The sequence below is a fragment of the Cnephaeus nilssonii genome, assembly GCF_951640355.1.
Source record: "Cnephaeus nilssonii genome assembly, chromosome: 2".
In the NCBI taxonomy this organism is placed as follows: domain Eukaryota; kingdom Metazoa; phylum Chordata; class Mammalia; order Chiroptera; family Vespertilionidae; genus Cnephaeus; species Cnephaeus nilssonii.
In genome coordinates, this window is record NC_137073.1 from 47,653,074 (window position 1) to 47,673,972 (window position 20,899).

The window sequence follows — 20,899 nt, forward strand, 5'->3', positions numbered from 1 at the left end:
GAGGCAACCAATCGATGTGTTGCTGTCACATTGATATTTCTCTCTGTCTTTCCCTCTCTCTTCCACTCTTTCTAAAAATCAATGGAAAAATATTCTCAGGTGAGGATTAAAAATAATACTAATAATAAAGTGCTTAAAACCAACATGAGTAAGGCATTCTAGGAAGTCACTTTCATCATGACCTTGCTCATTAATCATGACCGACTGCTAAGCGATTAGCTAAGTAATTCGATCCAGATCTTGATAGTTGCCCTATTTTTTTCCTATCAGACCATATGGGTTCACTTTACTCACATAAGTTTTCCTAAAGTCAAAGAACAACCCATATGCCACTTAAACAGAAACAGATTTCTTGTATTTAACTTTAAAAAGAACGTCTGTAAAGATGAGCCGCACTGCCTCCCTCTAGCCAAGGCTAGGTGCCTGATGTAGTCAGTCATCCAGACATTGGAGCAGATCCAAGGGAGAGAACTCAAAGACTGTGCTCTGAAGATGAGGGGACATAAGGGTTGGTAGTAACTGGTCCTAGGGACTCCAAAGCGTTCTTTGTTTCTCTGAGTTTTATGTCAGCTAAAGAACTGGAAGGCTCCAGCCATTCTTTCACTGGTCAGTCTAAGTGTGTGCTGTGGTGGCTTCTCCATTGCTAGCAAGCAAGGAGAGGAAGGTGAGGGCAGCTGTAGCCCTGAATTCAGTCGCCGGGGAAATTCTGGCATTGGTTAGTACTCTGCGACGGGGTTGGCTCAGGGAGTAGATAATTCAGTCTACCTGACAACTGGGAACTTAGGGGAACAATAAGTCTTGGTTATTATGCTCTGCTGAGATAATTCTCTTATTCTTCCTTGGACTACCTTATTATTATTCAAGCGATTTTCTGTGGTTACAAAGGCCTACTCAACTTTAAAAAAATTAACGTAGTTCTATTTAATTTTTAAATATTCAAATGCTTCAAAATTCTAAGGATACAAAGAAGCAATCCAGTTTCCATTCTCAAAGACCATTAATATTACCAGCTCCTAGGTTGCTCTTCCAGAGATACTCTATACATATAGTCAATAAGACCTATATGTATGTACATATTATACATATGTCTATCCATGCTTATCAATCAGTCAATCTCAGAGGTCATTCCATATCAAAGCATAAATAACTTCCTTATTATGTTCTTCTTGACTGTCAAATATTTCATTGTTTCAATGTGTGATGATTTATTTTAATCAGTCTCTATTGGTGGGCTTTTAGATTGTTTCCAATCTGCTGTTACAATGGTCCTATCTATATATATAAAAGCCTAAGCGACCATCCGACTGTTTGACTGTCCAACTGGTAGCTATGATGCACACTGACCACCAGGGGGCAGATGCTAAATGCAGGAGTTGCCAAGCTACGGTGACTTGGTAGCTGCGGTTCTTAGGTGATGCACCTGGAACCAGAAAGGAGGGAGCCTGATTCCAGGGTGTGTCACCCGAGAACTGCCCTCTTGCAATCTGGGACCCCTTGGGGATGTCGGAGAGCTTGTTTCAGCCTGATCCCCACAGGCCAGGCCAAGGGACCCCACCGGTGCATGAATTCATGCACCGGGCCTCTAGTAACAAATAATATGTGTGAAATGTTGCACATGATTATGTCAGTAAGATAAAAGCCTAGTAGTGGACTTGCTGGACTAATGAGCAAGTGTCTATGAAATTTTTATAGATACTGTCAAAATACTCTCCACAAAGTTTGTATCAATATATATTACCACCAACATTATGTAAGAGTGACTGTTTTCCCAGATCTTTTCAAGTATGTTACCAAACTTTTTGATCTTTGCCAATCTAGTAGATAAAAAATAGCATCTCAAAAAAAGTATCTCATCAAAATTTTAATTGGTATATTTTTAAAAGTGAGGTTGAACATCTTTTCATATGTTTGGTGTTCCCTTTTTTTGTGTGAACTATCTGTGTATGCCTTTTGCCCAACTTTTCATATTGAATTGTAGGGGCTTTTTATGTGTGGGATAAATTAGCCACTGACTGAGATTTAAGTTGCAAATATATTTCTCAGTGTAAGTTTTGACTTTACTTACAGTTTTTTCCATATAAACTTTATTTTAAATGTGTAAATTATAGAATTTATCAATTTTTCTTTTATCTGAGTTTGTGTGTGTGTGTGTGTGTGTGTGTGTGTGTGTGTGTGTGTGTGTGTCTGTTGTTGTTAAATCTCACCCAAGGATATTTTTCCATTGATTTTTAGAGAGAGTGTAAGGGAGGGGGAGAGACACAGAGAGAGAGAGAAACATTGATGTGTGATAGACACATCGATTAATTGCCTCCCACATGCACCCCAACCAGGGTCAGGGATTGAGCCTGCAATTGTGCCCTTGACTGGAATCAAACTTGCAATCCATCAGTCTGTGGGCCGACACTGAGCCAAACTGGCTAGGGCTTATCTGAGTGGTTTTTTTTTTCTATCCTTTTTATGCTTAGGAAGGACTTCCTGATGTAAATATTATTAAAAATTATCCTCTGGTTCCTTCTATACCTTTGTGGGTTTATTCACATTACAGTCTTAGACTTCTATGGAATTTATTTTGGTGTAAAGTGAGAAATGTTGATATAATTATTTTTTTCCAGTTGCTCTAATACCCTTTTGTTATTTATCTTTCTCCAGTACTTCTAAATGCCACCTTTATCATCTATTAAACATTCACATATGTATTTTAGTCCTGTTCCTAGACTCTGTAGTGTTTCATAGTTCCCAATTGTTGCAGTATAGAGCTATTCGTACACCTTCATTCAAAGTCTTTTCATTGAGCACACACTATGCATCATACATTGTGATATAAATAAGAGGCTGAAGATTTAAAGAAGACGCCGTCCCTGCTCTCAATGAGTGTTCAGATATATGAAAGACACAAGTAAAGTAAAAGTATGGCCACAGTAATGACATAAACTCCCTGTATTGGGTACTGTGAAAGATGGAGGAAGAACATTTGAGCTCTGAACAACCATCTAGAAATTTTTGTTTGTTTTAAATTCCTTCATCTTTTTCACTAGGCCCCCAACCACCCTCCCCTTTTACAGTTGTTGGTCTGTTATCTGTGTCTGTATCTGTTTCTATTTCATTTGTTAGTTTATTTTGTTCTTTAGATTTCATATGGTACTTGTCTTTCTCTGGCTTATTTCACTTACCACAATACTCTCCAGGTCCATCCATGCTGTAGCAAAAGGTAAGATTTTCTTCTTTTTATGGCTGAGTAGTATTCCAAAGAGGCCCATACCAAGACACATCATAATTAAAATGGCAAAGGTTAAAGACAAAGATGGGATCTTAAAAGCAGCAAAAGAGCCCTGGCTCAGTTGGTTGGGTGTCATCCCAGGCACCAAAAGGTTGCCTGTTCAATTCCTGGTCGGGTATATGCCCAGGTTATGGGCTCAATCCCCAGTGGGAGGTGTGCAGGAGGCAGCTGATGAATGTTGCGATCTCACATCAATGTTTGTCTCCTTTCCTCTCTCTCTAAAAATCAATAAACTATTCTTTGAGCGGGGGAGGGAGCAGCAAGAAAAAGAGAGTTAGTTACTTACAAGAGAGTTACCATAAGACTGACAGTTTATTTCTCAACACAAACATTTCAGGCTAGAAAGGATTGACACGAAATGATGAAAAGCAAGGGCCTACAAATAAGAATACTCTGCCCAGCAAAGCTATTATTTAAAACTAGAGGCCCAGTGCACGAATTGACCACCAGGACAGGTCGGTCAGCTGAGTGGCACTATTGCTGTGGGAGTGCACTGACCACCAGGGGGCAACTCCTGCATTGAGTCTCTGCCCCCTGGTGGTCAGTGCGTGTCATAGTGACCGGTCGTTCTGGTCGTTCTGGTCATTCTGGTCGTTCCGTTTATTTGGTTGTTCGGTTGCTTAGGCTTTTATATATATAGATGAAAGGAGAAACAAAGAGCTTCCCAGGTAGGAAAAAGCTAAAGGAGTTTGTTACCATCAAACCAGTATTACAAGAAATGTTAAAGGGTCTTCTTTAAGAAGAAGGAGAAAGAGAAGAAAAAGAAGATCTCAGAGGAACATAGTTAAAAGAATAAAATGGCAATAAATATGTACCTATCAATAATTAACTTTAACTTTAAATGGCTTAAATGCTCCAATCAAAAGACACAGGGTAACTGAATGGATAAGAAAACAATATCCATATATAAGCTATTTACAGGAGACTCACTTCAGAATGAAACATAGACTAAAAGTAAAGTGATGGAAAACGATACTTCATGCAAATGGAAAGAAAGAAAAGGGCCCTGGCTGATGTGGCTCAATTGGTTGTAGTGTCATCCTGTACATCTAAAGGTGGTGAGTTCAATTCCTGGTCAGGGTACATAACCAGGTTGCGGGTGTGATCCCAGGTCGGGGTGCATATGGGAGGCAAATGTTCAATATTTCTCCCTCCAATCCATGTCTTACTCTTTCTCTCTCTCCCTCCCTTCCTCTCTCTAAAATTAAATTTTAAAATGGGCTGTTGTCAAGCCTGATTCCTATTGTTTTAAAAAAGAAAAACTGGGATAGCAATACTTATATCTGACAAAATAGACTTTAAAAACAAAGGCTATAGTAAGAGACAAAGAAGGATACCACATAATGATAAAGGAAGCAACCAAACAAGAGGATATATATAATCCTTGTAAATATTTATGCACCCAACATAGGAGTACCTAAATATGTAAAGCAAATCTTGATGGATATAAAGGGAGAGATCAACAATAATACAGTTATAGTCAGGGATTTTAACACTCCGTTAACATCAATGGATAGATGTTCCATTCAGAAAATCAACAAGGGAATGGTGGCCTTAAATGATTCACTAGATTAGATGGATTTAATTGATATCTTCAGAGCATTTCACCCAAAAGCAGAAGAATATACATTCTTTTCAAGTGCACATGGAACATTTTCTAGGATAGACTACATGTTAGGACATAAAACAAGTCTCAGTAAGTTTAAAAAAGATTGAAATCATATCAAGCATCTTCTATGACCACAATGGTATGAAATTAGAAATCAATCACAAGAAAAAAAAAACCTGAAAAACACACACAGACATGGAGGCTGAATAACATGTTACTAAGTAATGAATGGGTTAACGAGATCAATGAAGAAATAAAAAGATACTTTGAAACAAATGAAAAAGAGAATAAACAACCCAAAATCTATGGGACACAGTGAGAGCAGTCCTAAGAAGGACATTTATAGCATTACAGGCCTATTTGAGAAACAAGAAAAATCTCAAATAAACAGTTTAACTTTACACTTAAAGGAACTTAAAAACGAAAAACAGAGCCAAAAGTGAGTAGAAGGAAGGAAATAAAGATCAGAGCAGAAATAAACAAAATACAGTCTAAAAAGAAAAACATAATGTTCTGTGAGATGGTTTATGTCTAGTAGGAGAATAACATGGCCTAATTGTGAGGGTAAGGCAAGCTTCTGAATGTCAGGCACTGTCATATTTGTTGTTGTTTTTTCTCAATGCAAAGTGCAACACTGTAAGATGCACACATTATTTTCTATATGTAATGCTGTGTTTTGAAATTCACATGAAAAACAAAAATATTTTAGAATATAGTTTTTCACTGAAGAAAATGGTTTTAATATAAAGGGAGAGAAATTCTGTTGTTCCTTTTAATGATTAACATTATGGAAATTTTATAATTCTCTTTGGCTGATTTAAGGAAGTTAGACTGGGAGTACCCCAACAATAGCAGGAACATATTTCCTCAGAAGGGTGTGTCTCAGACTGGCCATATCTTTCATCCTGGTATGAAAGAAGAAAAAAAGGTGTTGCTCAGTGGTTGAGTGTTGACCTGTGAACCATGAGTTCCTGGTTCGATTCTGGGTCAGGGAATATATCCGGGCTCTGAGCTCAATCCTCAGTAGGGGATTTACAGAAGGCAGTCAATCAATGATTCTCTCTTATCAATGACTAGAGGCTCAGTGCATGAAAATTCATGCACTTGGGGGATCCCTCAGCCCAGTCTGCACCCTCTCACAGTTCAGGATCCCTCAGGGGATGTCCACCTGCCAGCTTAGGCCCACTCCCCGGGGGATCAGGCCTAAACTGGCAGTTAGACATCCCTCTCGAAGTCCGGGAGCAGGAAGCAGGCTTAAGCCTTCAGTCGGACATCCTTAGCACTGCCACAGAGGCAGGAGAGGCTCCTGCCACCACTGCTGCACTCGGAGCTCACAGCCATCAGCCCAGCTTGTGGTTGAGCAGAGCTCTCCCTGTGGGAGCGCAGTGACCACCAGGGGGCAGCTCCTGTGTTGAGCATCTGCCCACTGGTGGTCAGTGCATATCATAGCAACTGTCATTCCCTGTCGTTCCGCCATTAGGGTCAATTTGCATATTATCCTTTTATTATATAGGATTATATAGGATGCTACTATCTCTTCCTCTCCCTTCCTCTCTGTAATAAAAATATATTTCTAAAAAAGGAGTTTCTACTTTATGTTTCATTCAGCCACACTTATTATTATTATTTGGCAATAAATACCAATAATCATTCTTAGTTTAAAAAAAATAATTTGACTATTCCTGGTTTCTCTTTTATCTATTCTCGTTTACATTTAACAAAAGATTACAAAGGATCATGGTAATAACTTGTTAATCAATGTACAGAGAATGATATTATAAGTCATATATGAGCTTCAGTTGATGTGTTTCAGTTCTAGAAATAGTAGTTGCACACTAATAATAAACCATAAAGACGCAAGGTTAGGAATAATGATAAAAGCTACAATTAGATTCTGGATTACAAGTTGTACAATATATTATGTAAGAAAAAGTCAAGGAAACAATGAAAGCATTTTAGTAAATATTATTTTTTCAATGTTTCATAAATGATAGTACTTGGATAATAAAGTGACCCAAAATAGGCACCAAATTCTCTCTCACACACACAACACTCCTAATATATGTGCTTTTAACTTAGACAGGATCTTACTTCTTATTTCATTCATTCATTCATTCATTCATTCATTTCACCCACCTACCCCTGCCCTCCTCTCCTTTGGTAACCATCAACTTGTTCTCTATATCTATGGGTCTGTTTTTGTTTTGTTTCATTCATTTGCTTTGTTTTTTTATAATCCACATATATGTGAGATCATGCGGTATTTGTCTTTCTCTGTCTAATTTCCCTTAGCATAATACACACTAGGTGTATTATGTTAATGTCCTTCATTTGTGTTGCAAAACCATTTTCTTCAGTCAGAAAAACTATATTCTAAAATATTTTTGTTTTTCATGTGAGCAATATACCTTCGAGCTTTCTCTCGGCTTTGTTCTTTTGCTTTTGTGCCTGTCTATAGTAAACTACTGTTTGTCTTTCCCCCTTCTCTTCCAGATCATATTCCACATACACTTGTTCCTGCAGTAATGCAGGGTGGGGCAAAAGTAGGTTTACAGTTGTTCATATGAATAATATTACAATAATTAATAAATAATAATACAAGATAAACTCACAACTGTAGTTATAATCTGTTATAAACCTGTCTTGAATTAATATGCATACATGCAGCTCAACAGTAATCTACTTCGTAACATTCCCAAAGTGAAAAGCAAAACGGACAGCATTTTGACCATTGTTCCCCTTCCACATGCCCTGACAGAAAGGCTCTCATGTGAAAATAGAGGAAGCAGGCTCAGGAGGAAGGAGGGAGCTAGGCTAATGTCTTGGTCCTGCAGTTCTCGAGATACTTGTCAGTGGAAGGTAAGGGTGAAGACACTATTGCTGTGGTTCTCAAACTTCACTGCACATCACAATGACCCAGAGGGTGTTTTAAAACACCAATTGCTGAGCCCTACCCCCAAGGGCTTCTGATTCCTGAGTTCTCAGGTAAGACTGGAGAATTTGCATTTCCAATGAGCTCCCAACTGATGCCCATAGTGCTGATAGAAGCCACACTTTAAAAACCTTTACTTTATTAGTATATTTCTACCTGTTGAAAACCCCCCCTCCCCCCCAGCTGTGTGGATTTTATGTTCCTTCTTTTAGATTTACCTTTCAACACGCTGAGCTCAGTTCTGGGTAGCCTAGTCTCAAGTCTCCTCTTGCTAATCTGCAAGTCTCTTTCCTGGACTCTTGTCTAGAGCCTTAGTCTTGGATCCCTGAATTTTGCAGGCTCTTTTCTCATGTCCTTGACCCTTTGTTTCTCTAATATCTTAGCCTGGGCTCTGCATCCTTAAAACATTCGAAGGGCTCTCTCCTTTGAAGGGCTCACATATGTTCCTTAAAACATTTCTTGGCCTGACTTCAAGCCTGCCTCCCACACCCATGTAATTTGCAGTGCCTGCCAACCCGTCTTCTGCCTGCATCAACCATTCTTGGCCTGACATGTTCTGTTATCACCCAAATCCCTTGTGAAGCTTACTACCTATAGAATATTGATTTAGTATAGTTCCATTGCTGTGATTAACACAATGAATTAGAATTTCCTTAGGGGTTAAAGGGAAATAGAAATGTGTGATTTGATTGCGTTTGGAAGCACAGTAGGGATATGTGATTGTTAGCTGTTGAATTATTATAACTAAAAAGAGAATCAGCAATTGATGACTTGAATAATAATTGGCTTCAATTATACCAAAGCAAACTTACATTGAATATAGTCATATGTATTTACGAATTGTATTAGTTTTCTCTTGCTGCATAATAAAATCACCACGGACTTCGTGTCTTAAAGTCATACCCATTTATTAGCTCACGGTTCTGCCTGTCAAAGCCTAGAAAGCAAGAGTTGGGTTCCCTGCTTGATGCTGCGGAGGGCTGGAATCAGTGTCAGCTGGCTGCATTCTCCTCTGGAGGCTCAACTAGGGAAGAATCTGCTTCCGTCCTCATCCAGGTTGTTGGTAGAAGTCAGTTCCTTGTGATGGTAGGACTAAGGTCCTTGTCTTGCTGACTATCAGCGGAGATAAATCTCCTCTCTCAAAGGTCACTGACATTCCTTTCACAGGTTCTCTTGCAACATGGCAGCAGCAGAACCCTTCCAGGCCAGCAGGAGAATCTCCTCGCATTGAAGCCTCTCATGCTTTGAATCTCTCTGACTTCTGCTTCCACCAGCCAGAGAAAACTCTCTCCTGTGAAAGGCTCACATAATTAGATTAGGCCTAGATGGATAATCTCCCTTTTGAAATTAAAGGTGACACAATCCTAGGAATGATATCTCATCATATTCACAGGTTCCACCCACATTCAAAGGGGGGTGATTATACAGGACTGAGGGACATTGGGGTAGAATTCTGACTACTTCAGTCCACCCTCTGAACCCCAGCCATCTATGCCTATTCCACATGCAAAATACATGTACCTCCTCCAAACTTCCCAAGGGCCTTATCCCTATATAGCATCAGTTCAAAGTAGAAAATCTCATCTAAATATTATCAGCTCAAAAGTAAAAATATCATCACATAAGTCAGGCACTGATGAGGCTCCTGGGCACAATTCCTCTCCATTTGTAGACCTGTGAAACTAGAGACCAGTTACCTGTCCCCTCACTTCCAACTTCCAATGGTGGGACTGGCATACGCTAACAGTTACAGCATTTCAGTTCAGAAAGGGAGTCAATGGAAGGTACAAAGGAATTATCAGTCCAAAACAGTTTTGATACCCAGTTGGGCCGACTCCATTAGGTTTCAAGGCTTGGGATTATTTCTCCCTCACTCTTTGCTTCACTCGCTTTTGGTTTCTCTCTCTTGGCTTTTGGTTCTTGCCCTCTGGGTGAGTGTCATTATTAGAATAATGCTACTGTAACAATTACTGGATTTTTGTGTGTAGCCCACATTTCAGGTATCTTGAGGAATTCATGGCAGATACATAGGAATCTATGTATACACATGATCTCCTGATAAGCATAACCCTAATAAAACTAATAAAATAGTTTTTAATGATATTAACCACCCAATTATGGGTTGCTCCTCTAGCAGTGAGCTTATACTTCTAAGATGATGACTTCTAAAAAGAAGGAGCATCCACTGGGAATGGTCATCTGATAGATGATTATATCAATAATGGAGTAAAAAGAACTGAGAGAAAAGTTCACAATAAATGCTTTTTTTTTGTAAATGCTTTTAAAAAAAAACATTTTTATTGGTTTCAGAGAGGAAGAGAGGGAGAGAGAGAAATATCAATGATAAGAGAGAATCATTGATTGGCTGCCTCCTGCACTCCCCCTACTAGGGATTGGGCCCACAATCTGGGCATGTGCCCTTGACAGGAATCGAGCCTGGCACCCTTCAGTCCACAGGCCCACGCTCTATCCACTGAGCCAAACCGGCCAGGACAACACAGTAAATGCTTTAAACAAAGTCCACTAGCATTTCTTGAAACCAGGGATTCTCTAGAATAGTCAAATCTCATCAATAAGAAAAAGCTAACCAAATCTCATTTGCATTTGCATAAGTACCCAAAACCTAATCTCAGTGACCAGCATATGGAAGACTCTTTGGTGGGGGTGGGGGGTGGGGGCGCGTTTCAATCATACAGCCTTGGAGACTACTTCCACGCAAGGCTGTCCTGACTGGGACCTTTGGACAGAGTCATGGGATGGCTGATATGGGCTAAAGACAGAGAAAATATTTAGTTTAATGATTTGTAGCAGACAGGCATGAGATAAGGACCAGTTGAAAGGGAAAGCTTAGGACATAATTATGAGTCTGATTCTGACTTAGAGGAAATCTTTGATATTTCTAAATAGAGGGAATAGGGTCAATGTTGTTGGAACAGCAGGTAAAATATAACGTTGGCAGTAGAGTAAAAGATGGGCTAGTGGGAAGAAGTTACAGTGATAATGTGGACATTTTGTCCTTCACATATTAAAACAACGGTTCGTGCTCATTGTCAGCACAGAATGTTCTCTGAGGTGTTTTTTGAGTAGCAGTTATGGATTTGTGCTGATATTGTCATCATTTCTTGTCCACACTCTCCTGTGAGCAAGGACAAGTATTACAGTGTGTTGATAAAATTACTATAGTGCATAGGGTTATGTAAACATTCAGTTTGTGGTGGGAGAATCATTCAAATTTAGCCAGCACAGATAGAACAAGAATTCTGGCTTCTGGCCTTATTACATAATGAATGGATACCATTTATTGAGTGCCTCCTGTGTGTGAAACACTGTGCTGGGTATTTTACAAATGTTATCTCACTTAGTTCTCAAAGCAATCCTTTGGCAGTAAGAATTGTGGACCCATTTTATAGTTGGGGAAGCTGGGGCTCTGAGAGAGGTTGTTATTTGCCCAAAGACACAATTATAAGTGGTGGTTGCCTCTGAAGCACTCTGCATAATTTTCTCATTAAATTGAAATGACCTGCTTATGTGGCTTTTGCCTACACCAGACTGTAAGTTCACCAGGAGAGGGACTCTCTTCTTTTGAACCCAGTGCAAGCAATGCATGTGTGTTGAACTGAATTGTCTGCTGCTAAAGCCTGTGCTCTTATCATCTGCCTAAGCTTAGTAGATGTAAGAACATTATAAAAATGTGGCAGGGACAGGATTAAGGCTTGCAGGCAAGGAGAGTGCAGAGTTTTAGCATTAGAAGGCCTCCTAGTAATGACCTATGTCCTCTTTGGAAGAACCCTCGAAATTCTTCATTCGTGTAAATTTTTCTTGTTGATGATAAGAAACTGGACTCCATGACAACACGTGGAAAATTGTGGTAGAAATTCTTTCTTCCTCTAACTTTCTCTCCACCCCACCCCCACCCCACCTTCTAGAGCACGAAGAATATTAAACAGATAATTACTGCATGTTTCCCATGTTCCTGGCACTACTGCTTGACACTAGGAAACAGAAAAGGATGGAGCACAGGCCCGTGGAGCTCACAGATTAGCAGACAGTAGTCAAGGCCTGATAATGGCGAGGAGCAAGGACCTATGGGAATACATATTAGGGAGACCCACGTTAGTTTTCAGAGTTTGGGAAGGTGTGAAGGATATTTAAGTGGAGGCCTAAGGCAGCGTGGTTAAGTGGGCATTCGCTGGAAAGGCATTGTGAGGCCTGAAGCCAAGTGATGAGCAAGTGTGTGACACAGAGGCGGAACTGCAGGACCAAGATGGCGGGTGAGGAGGCGCGGAGAAGAATGGTAAGCATGAGAAATGTCCAGCAGGTACAGGCCAGATCCTGGAGGGCCTGTAAGCCACATTAAAATCTGTAGACTTCTTCGGGAGAGCAGTGAGAAGCCACTGAATTTAGAAGAGTAGCTGGATATGTATGCTTTTCTCTCTGGCTAGCTGAGTGGGAAATTGGTTGGAGGAGGCAAGAGCAACTGTTAGGACATGAATGCCTGAGTCTGGGAGGGTTAATGGGACAATCTTTTTAAAAAAATATTTTTTATTGATTTTTTACAGAGAGGAAGGGAGAGGGATAGAGAGTTTGAAACATCGATGACTCTCATCAATCAGCTGCCTCCTGCACACCCCCTACTGGGGATGTGCCCGTAACTAAGGTACATGCCCTTGACCGGAATCGAACCTGGGACCCTTCAGTCCGCAGGCCAACGCTCTATCCACTAAGCCAAACCGGCAATGGGACAGTCTTTAAACGCGTCTGCCCCCTGGCAGCACCACTGCTACATCCACCGCCAAGTTATTTCTCTGCCAGGTGAGAGCTACTTTGCATCCATCAGGAGTCTGGACACTGCGAGCAGTTCTGCAGCTGCTTGGTCTGGCCCCTGCCTGCTCTGCAGCCTGTCCAGCCCAGACTCTCTCGTGTACTATGCTATGCATGGTTTGGCTTTCTTTCACTCTCACAAGTGCACTGAGTTCTTTTTTCACCTCACACCCACCGGGCTCTTAGTGACTGGTATTTACTTCCATTTGGACCACTCCTTCTCCCTGCTCTACTCATCGCCACTAGTTACCGGTAACCGCTTCCCCTCTAGCTTTCTTATCAAGCGTCCTTTCCTCAGAGCAGCCTACCCTGAGCGCTGAAAATAGGTCAGGCCCCCTCTCATACTCTCTCAAAAACATCCTGTGTTTTTCCTTCCCAGTGCTCGTCTCAGTTTGTATATATTGCCTATTTGTTATTCTTTTTCAGAAATCTTTTGATAGCGAATGAAACGCTACTGAAACTGGCTGAAGCAAAAACAAAAAGAAAAGTGGGAGGAGGGATATATTGGCTCACATATCTGCGTGGCTGGGACAGGATTAGCATGGAGTCTGACTTTAGGGAGCAGCATTCAACAATTCTGGAGGTAAGCAACCCAGTGATACTGGCTGGAGGAGATCTGCCTGAAATTGCATGATTCCGGGGCTTAGGCAATGCCATCAGGCTAGTCGTGGTGTCTGTCCACATCTCCTTCATGTATGTTGATTTCTGGTAGGCTTGCTTCATGTGGTGGCACCCAGCAGCTTCAGGATTATTCTCCCTGCTGAAAATCCCTTGGGAAAAGGTTCTTTTTATTTTTTTATCATCAGATGTGCCGGAAATTCCCAAATGATTTCCAATATAAGAGTATGATATAAAAGGAAGTTTAGTTCTCTCTCAGGTAAAGGAAATCCAGAATTATGTAGTCTCTGGCTTGCATGTTTCTTCTCAGGACCCAAACTCCTACATCTTCCTCAGTCCACTTCTACTTCATGGCCCCATGTAGCTGCTCCAGCTTTAGCCATACAGCTGTTTTTCAGCCACACACAAGAGGAAGAAGGACACAATATCTTCCCTTAGAAGCATTTTCCTGAAATCGAACACAAAACCAATGAGTGCTGTTATCCAAAGAAAGGAAAATGGTTCCTGGGTCTTGAGATTTAAGCTCCATACATCAGTTAGGTTTTAAGTTTTTAAGCAATGGAAAACTCAACTCAAATTTTTGTAAAGTTAAAGGAGATTTATTGAATTATGTAAATGAAAATTCCACAAGTAGAGTGAACTTCAGGACAATTTGATTTATGCTCTGTGATCTGTTGGCTGGGTTTACATTTTTGTGTCAGCTCCATCCTGCCTGGATTTCTTTATCATGGCAAAATGATGGCAGCGTTTCCAAACTTTTATTTTTATTTTTATTTTTTATCATCAGATGTACCAGAAATCGCCAAATTGATTTCCAGTATAAGTTCAATTATTTTACATGGCACACCACAGCACACCTGAAGGACTGTGTCATACAACCACTTTTGTTGTCACAGACCAATTGGGCCTTCACCATTTCCCCATCTGCAGGAGGTGGGGGTGATGTCCACCCCACTGAAGTTTCAAGGCTAATACAGAATGAGAGAAGGAGAATTCTCAATAGTGAGGTCTGGGTGCTGTTAGGGAGTGGAGAGAGGGTTGCTTACTGGGTAGGCAACCAGTGAACGTAGGTTACCCTCCATATGAACAGAGATGAAATCTCTAATGCCTCGCACTGTACTTATACAAATAGATGCTCAATAAAGATTTGGCTAGCGGGTAACAAAGCACGAAGTAAGTAAGTACTTACCTCTACCATAACCTTTGCCATCTGGCCCCTGCAGCTCATGCTACCCTCAGTTCCTTCTTACCTTGTGGAACAAAAATGTTCCAGATTTACCCTGACCAGAGACCAAGGCCTGACATCTAGCCCCCACACTAGCATGGACACACTCACGGAGGCCTCGCATAGGTGGCCAGGTTCAGAGAGGAGAATTTCCTGGATGAGGTGTTTACTCAAAGGAGCCAGAAACATTAGCATGAAATGGGTAAGCGCAAACCATAATCAATATGAGCCATCCACAATGTTCCAGTGGCACATGGTCACATGTCAGATCTAAAGGGCAAATAAGTTTACAAATGGGCAGTGAATTCAGGGAGCAGGAGTCTAGGATTCAGGAATGGTGAGAAGGCAGATAGGAAGCAATGAAAGAAATAGCTGAGGATATAAACTATGAGCAGGACCAAGGTGGAGGGCCCATTCTCATTGATATTTCCCCAGCAACAGAGGGGCAGGCCTGCCACCTGAAGATTGTCGGGCAGGTCCCAGAGGGGTGGGAACCCTTCCAGGAGGCAACTGTAAGCAGAAGCTCAACTCCAGCACTTGGGGACTTAGGGTTGTGGCAGCCTGGAAAGCAAACACCCCTTACAGAGGAAATGTAGTGGGGAGGCTGTGAAGCACAATGGTTAGGAGATTAAGTTCTAGAGTCAGATTGTCTAGATACCAATTCCACCTGTCACTGACGAACCATGTGATTTTGCTCAAGTTACTCGACCTTTGACCCCTTGGTTTCCCCATCTGTGTAATAGTACTTAACAGTGTTTGTTAGGAAAATTTGATAACAATTTAGTAACAATCCTAAAGCTTTTATGCACAGCTCCTTACACACAGAAACACTAAATAAATGCTCACTGTTACTGTCAGCAGCAGCAAGTACTGATTAGGAAACCCTTGATCGGCACTAGAACCCTCAGATGCGACCTCTGAATCGCCATGCCCCTCTTTCCCTTCAGGATTTCACATGGGATATTCCACATGCCTGGAACCTCATCTCCCTCCTCAATGTCTGGCTACAACTTCCCCACCTCCTTCAGGTCTCAGCTGACACATCCTTTCCTCAAGGTCGGGAGCTCTTGTTGTTCTGATGAGTAAGGACATTTGGATTTGCCTGCCTGAGTCAGGTTTGGTCTGTGAAGTAGGGCAGAGGCTAAGTCTTCCTGCCCAAGGTCCAGCTAGGTACCTGACATAGAAATAGACTCAGACTCAGACATGAGTTATATTTTTGGAGCTAAGGGACCCAGGTTGATGGTTTTACTTAAAATAAAACAAACACTCTGGATATTATTGTTTATTCTGAGGGCAGATGAGACAGAACTTTAACAGGTAGGGCTCTTCTCGGCAGGAAAAATATGGGGTTCTAGTGCCAGAGCCTACTGAATAGATGCACTGCATTAGAGTTTGGGTGTGTGCTGTTGTTTGTTTGTTTTGCTGTTGTTGAGAGGGAGATGGAACATGGATATATTGCTTTTTTTACTCACTGATCCAGAAGGCCGACCTGGAGATCTAGGTAAAGACTTGTCCTCAGGAAAGCCCCTTGGCTAGGGAGCCAGTGACTGAGCTAGTTTCCAGCATCATGTCCAGTTTTCTATCTGTAAAAGCAGAAGTTGGTTTTTACTTGGCACTCTTTATGCCACACCTGGCCCTGCCCCATTGGCTCAAGTTTGAATTCCACCTGAGGAAAGCTGTATGACATCAAGTTCAATTATTTTACATGGCTTTCTAAGATACTCCATGACCTGACTCCTTCAAAACTTTGCCTTTATTTCTCACCACTTCCCATTGCAAGTTATTTCTCAACCATATGGAACTTCAGTTCTTTAGCTGCCAGGCATTCTCTTGCCTCTGAGTCTTTCCCTCTGCCTAGAACTTTCTTCATATCACCTCTTCATCTGTGCGGACTTCTGCATAATTATCACTGCCTCTGGAAAGCCCCAGTCCCTACCCCACTGCCCAGTCCAGGTGAGATGCTTCAGATGCTGCAGGAGGACACGTTCAGCATGACCTTGCTCACACACCCTGTATTCCCAGGCCTCCTCACTGGGCAGAGCAGAGTCAGCAGAAAACGTGTTGAAAGAATGTGTGATTGAATGCATCAGTAAATGAATGGATGCATGAAATATGCCTGTCTTCTACAAATGACCAAGAGGGTTACTTTGAATAGAGGCCTAGAAGATGAGGGTTTTTTTTTTTTTGTTTTTTTTTGTATTCTTAGGTTGGGTGCCCTAGACTAAGGAATTGAAGCCTGTCCAAAAGGTATGGAAAACACTGATATAGCCAAAATAAAATAAATCATGGAAAATGGATTGAACTGAGCCTAAATAGGATTGTGCTGAACACAGCAGTATTCCGCTTCAAGGATACATCCACCAGTCTGTACCTGAGGATTTCATCTCTACTTCTCAAGGGAAGAACCTTATGCTTATAACACAAATCTACCATCAACGTAAGACTCCAGACAGTTCCTCAGGGGCACTCCATAAGAGTTTAGCTTCACAAAACTGACAATGTGGGTCTTATCCCCTTCTGACTGGGGATCCTAAATCAAGATTGGATTGTAAGTGTGGTGGGCTACTCTGGCCTGATGAGGCATGAAGAGAGGCTGAGACTTAGCATGAGACCTACCTAGTAGCATTGGGATCACCAGAAAGTGACTCGGCTGCAGTACTGGCCTTTTCAGAGAGGGGTCAGCAGTGAAACACACTGGGGCCATGTAGAAAGGACCTAAAGAAGGAGTGGGAGGCACAAAATCAGTGGACACGGTCACTAGATGCTCAGGAAATCAGAAGGATAGGTAACGAGGTGGAGTTGAATCACCTTACAGAAATCCACACTAGGACATCGTGGATTTCACTAGGAGGACAAATGGCAAGAGGTTTCTCGAGCTGTGAGCACCGAGGAGATGTTGAAACAGCTCTGGAATGTGTGGTGGTCACCTTGGCAGAGATGGGATCAGCAATGATGCTTCATCCCTAGGCATGAAGAAGATGGCCTTCAAGGTGAGTGTCCCAGGAGGTGGAGGGGAGCTCCTGGGTGAGAGCATTTTAAAAATGGCTGGTACCCCAGGGCTGCATTCTTGCTTTGAAGTAGAGTCTGCAACTGAGGCCGATGTGAAAACACAGAAGGAGTGAAGGCTGTGAAAGCAACATGTATTTCCTGGGCACCAGAAATTTTTTTAAAAAGTAAGGCACAAGAAGGTCATTTGAGTGTTTAGGCCTGGCCAACAGGGACTTTGGAGTGGTGTCTGAGCATTGTCCTCAGGGCTGGGAGAGGGGGTTAGAGTGCCCTAAACCCAGGTTGGGGTGGCAATAGGGGATCTAAATGGACTACTGGGATAGAAGCCATCTGACTCTCCTAATAAAGTGTGGCTCCTAAGACTTTGGGTGGGGTCTCATATTTGTAATTGACAAGAGCCTGCCTCATCTCACATCAGTCTGGGCGATGTCAGAAAACTCAACATCATGGTTCCTCATTTGTGGTGTGTCTCATAAGACTGTCAACCAGGTTGGCAAATCCCACAACATTGGTAGGGTGATACATCAGCCATAAAGCCATATCCTTGGGCTAAAGAGCTCTAGAGCATTCTTGGGTTTTCTACCCAACGTGTCCTACTGAGCAAACACTAATGTCATTGAAGGAAACATGGCTGGGATACACACCCGTGATGTCACCTTCTCTTTAGAAAGTTGGAGGACAGGGACCTATAGACCATGGTTCTTATGAGCATAAAAATCACTTCTAGGATTTATTAAAAATGCAGACTCATGTTTCACATCAAAACTAGTGAACCTTCATTACTGGGATGTGTCCCAGAAATCTTCATTTTAAACAAGTTACCTAGGTGGTTCTTATGCTTCAGATCTGTGAACCATATTCGAAAAAACATTAATGTGGAGGCCCATTCTGCAATAGCAAGTAGAGATGGATTTTTTATTATATGGTGATTGGATGAAAACTGCCCTGATCTGGCTTACTCATGATGGCCTAGATGTGGTGGTAAGGTGTTTGGGAGAGATGTGGTCATCAGGCAATGCAATATTTGATAAACATTATATAAGATGGATAGATGTTGAGGCTGGATGGTTTCTGGACTCATTAGGATGACTGGGCTGTGGCCAAGGAGTTATGGTGAGGTTGGAGCTATTTCTTGGTGATTGGATGGACACCCACAAAAGCATGGGCAGCCAGTCAGGGGCATGGACAGAAAGAAGGACTGAGGCTGAAGCTGTAGCCAAGGTCGTCAGTACATAAGGATCATTTCTAGCTGTTATTTTTAAAATATATATATATTTTTGTTGATTTCAGAGAGAGGAAAGAAGAGGGAGAAATATATTAAAACATCAATGAGAAGAGTATTATTGATCAGCTGCCTCCTGCATGCCCCCCTGGGGATTGAGCCCAGAACCCGGGCATGTGCCCTGACAGGGAATCGAACTGTGACCTCCTGGTTCCTAGGTTGATGCTCAGCCACTGAGCCATGCCGGCTGGGCCCAGCTGTTCTTTATGTATGACAGGATAGTACTGCTGACAGCGGTCTCATATCTGAGGTGACTCTGGTCTCCTTCATCTGTCTCACACCGAAGAAACTCTTCTAAGCTATAAAAAATTCCTCAGGACAGATTCCCTGCACTGAGCTACCAAATGCATCCCCATTTCTCCAAGAAACTTTGGGCTTCTATGCTAGAATTGCTGGACAATATTGGGTGGGCTGGGTTGGGATGTGAGGGAGGAGGCTACCAATAGGTAGACGTTGATTCTTAAGACTCTGCAGAGTCTTTCTCACCCATTGCTCCTACAGAGCTAGAGTTAGAGCCCTGAAAACTTCAGGAAATGAGATAAGAGAGGAAAAAAAAAACAGATACCTTTATGACACAAGATTTGTAGTTTGTAAAAATGTGATGAGTAAAATGATAGAACCATACCAAAGTAGGAGACAGTGTCAAGAGAAAAACGTGGCTGGGATCATTGTCTGAATGATCCCATTATCTGAAATTGGTGATCAAGTTGCTGCCTCCTCATTTTGTATTATTCAGGGCAATAAAGAGAGGTTAATGATACATCTGATAAGGGTTAATCTCCAAAATATATAGGGAACTCATACAAATTAACAAGAGAAAGGTAAACAATCCAATTAAAAATGGGCAAAGGACCTAAATAGACAATTCTCCAAAGTGGACATAGAGAAAGCCTAGAGACATATGTAAGAATAAAGTCACTAATCATCTGAGAGATGCAAATCAAAATGACAATGAGAGAAATGAAGTAACTAAACTTTTTTGCTCCTCCATCAAAGTGGCATGAGCAACAAAGCCCGAAAAAAAGAAAGAGTAAAACACAAACAAAAAAAAATCCCCGACAATGAGATATCACCTCACACCTGTCAGAATGTCTATCATCAAGAAATCAACCAATGCCAAGTGTTGGCGAGATTGTGGAGAAAAGGGAGCCCTATTACTGCTGGTGGGAATGCAAACTGGTGAAGCCACTGTGGAAAACAGTATGGAGTTTCATAAAAAAATAAAAAATGGAACTCCCATTTGAGCCAGTAATCCCACTTCTAGGAATATACCCCAAGAAACCTGAAACACTCATCCGAAAGAATATATGCACCCCTATCTTCATATCAGCACAATTTACAATAGCTAAGACTTGGAAACAGCCTAAATGCCCATCAGCAGATGAGTGGATAAAAAAGCTGTGATACATCTACATAATGGAATACTATGTGGCAAAAAAAAGTAAGAACTCTTACGGTTTGCAACAGCAGGGATGGAACTGGAAAGTATTATGTTGAGTGAAATAAGCCAATCAGATCTCATTCATATGTGGAATCTAATGAACCAAATAAACTGATGATCAGAAATAGACTCAGAGTCATAGAAGCATGAACAGACTGTTGAACCTCAGAGTCAAGGGAGGGTGGAACTTGTAGGCATATATGCATAACCGGTGGACACCGACAATGGGGTGGTGAGGGCCTGGGGGCGGGAGGATGGGAGGGGGCTGGAAGAGGTTAATGGAGGAAAAGGAGGACCTATGTAATACTTTCAATAATAAAGATTTTATAAAAAAAAAAAAGAGCGGCTAGACCAAAATACACAAGGGGAATCTGGAAATTTCCCTGCTGAAAGAATTCTTCCCTGCATACTTCTACAAGTTTAAGATTCATTTGAGCTCACAAGTTTCCTTTTTTTTTATTTTATTGTCTAAAGTTTTACATATATCTCCTTTTTCCCCAATTGACAGCCCCCCCCCCCCCCCCCCCCCCCCCCCCGCCGCCACATGAGCTCACAAGTTTCCTTTTTAAAATGGCTGGTACTCCAGGAATGTATTTTTGCTTTAAGTAGATTACTTTCACCCACTCAGACTCCTGAAACCTTTTAAGAGGGCAGCTGCACTGAGAGAAGGTGAATTCTGGTTGAGCTG

The 20,899-nt window shown here is 41.6% G+C and overlaps 1 protein-coding gene across 1 annotated transcript in view; it reads left to right on the top strand.

Moving 5' to 3' along the window:
• TICAM2 (TIR domain containing adaptor molecule 2) overlaps positions 1-17,695 on the top strand; it is a 42,981-nt gene extending 25,286 nt beyond the window's left edge. Inside the window, exons 4-5 of the transcript XR_013814749.1 lie at positions 13,066-13,222; positions 16,689-17,695. The gene's annotated coding sequence lies outside the window, so the exon portion shown is untranslated. The remainder of the gene's footprint in view (positions 1-13,065; positions 13,223-16,688) is intronic.
• The last annotated feature ends 3,204 nt before the right edge of the window (positions 17,696-20,899 follow it).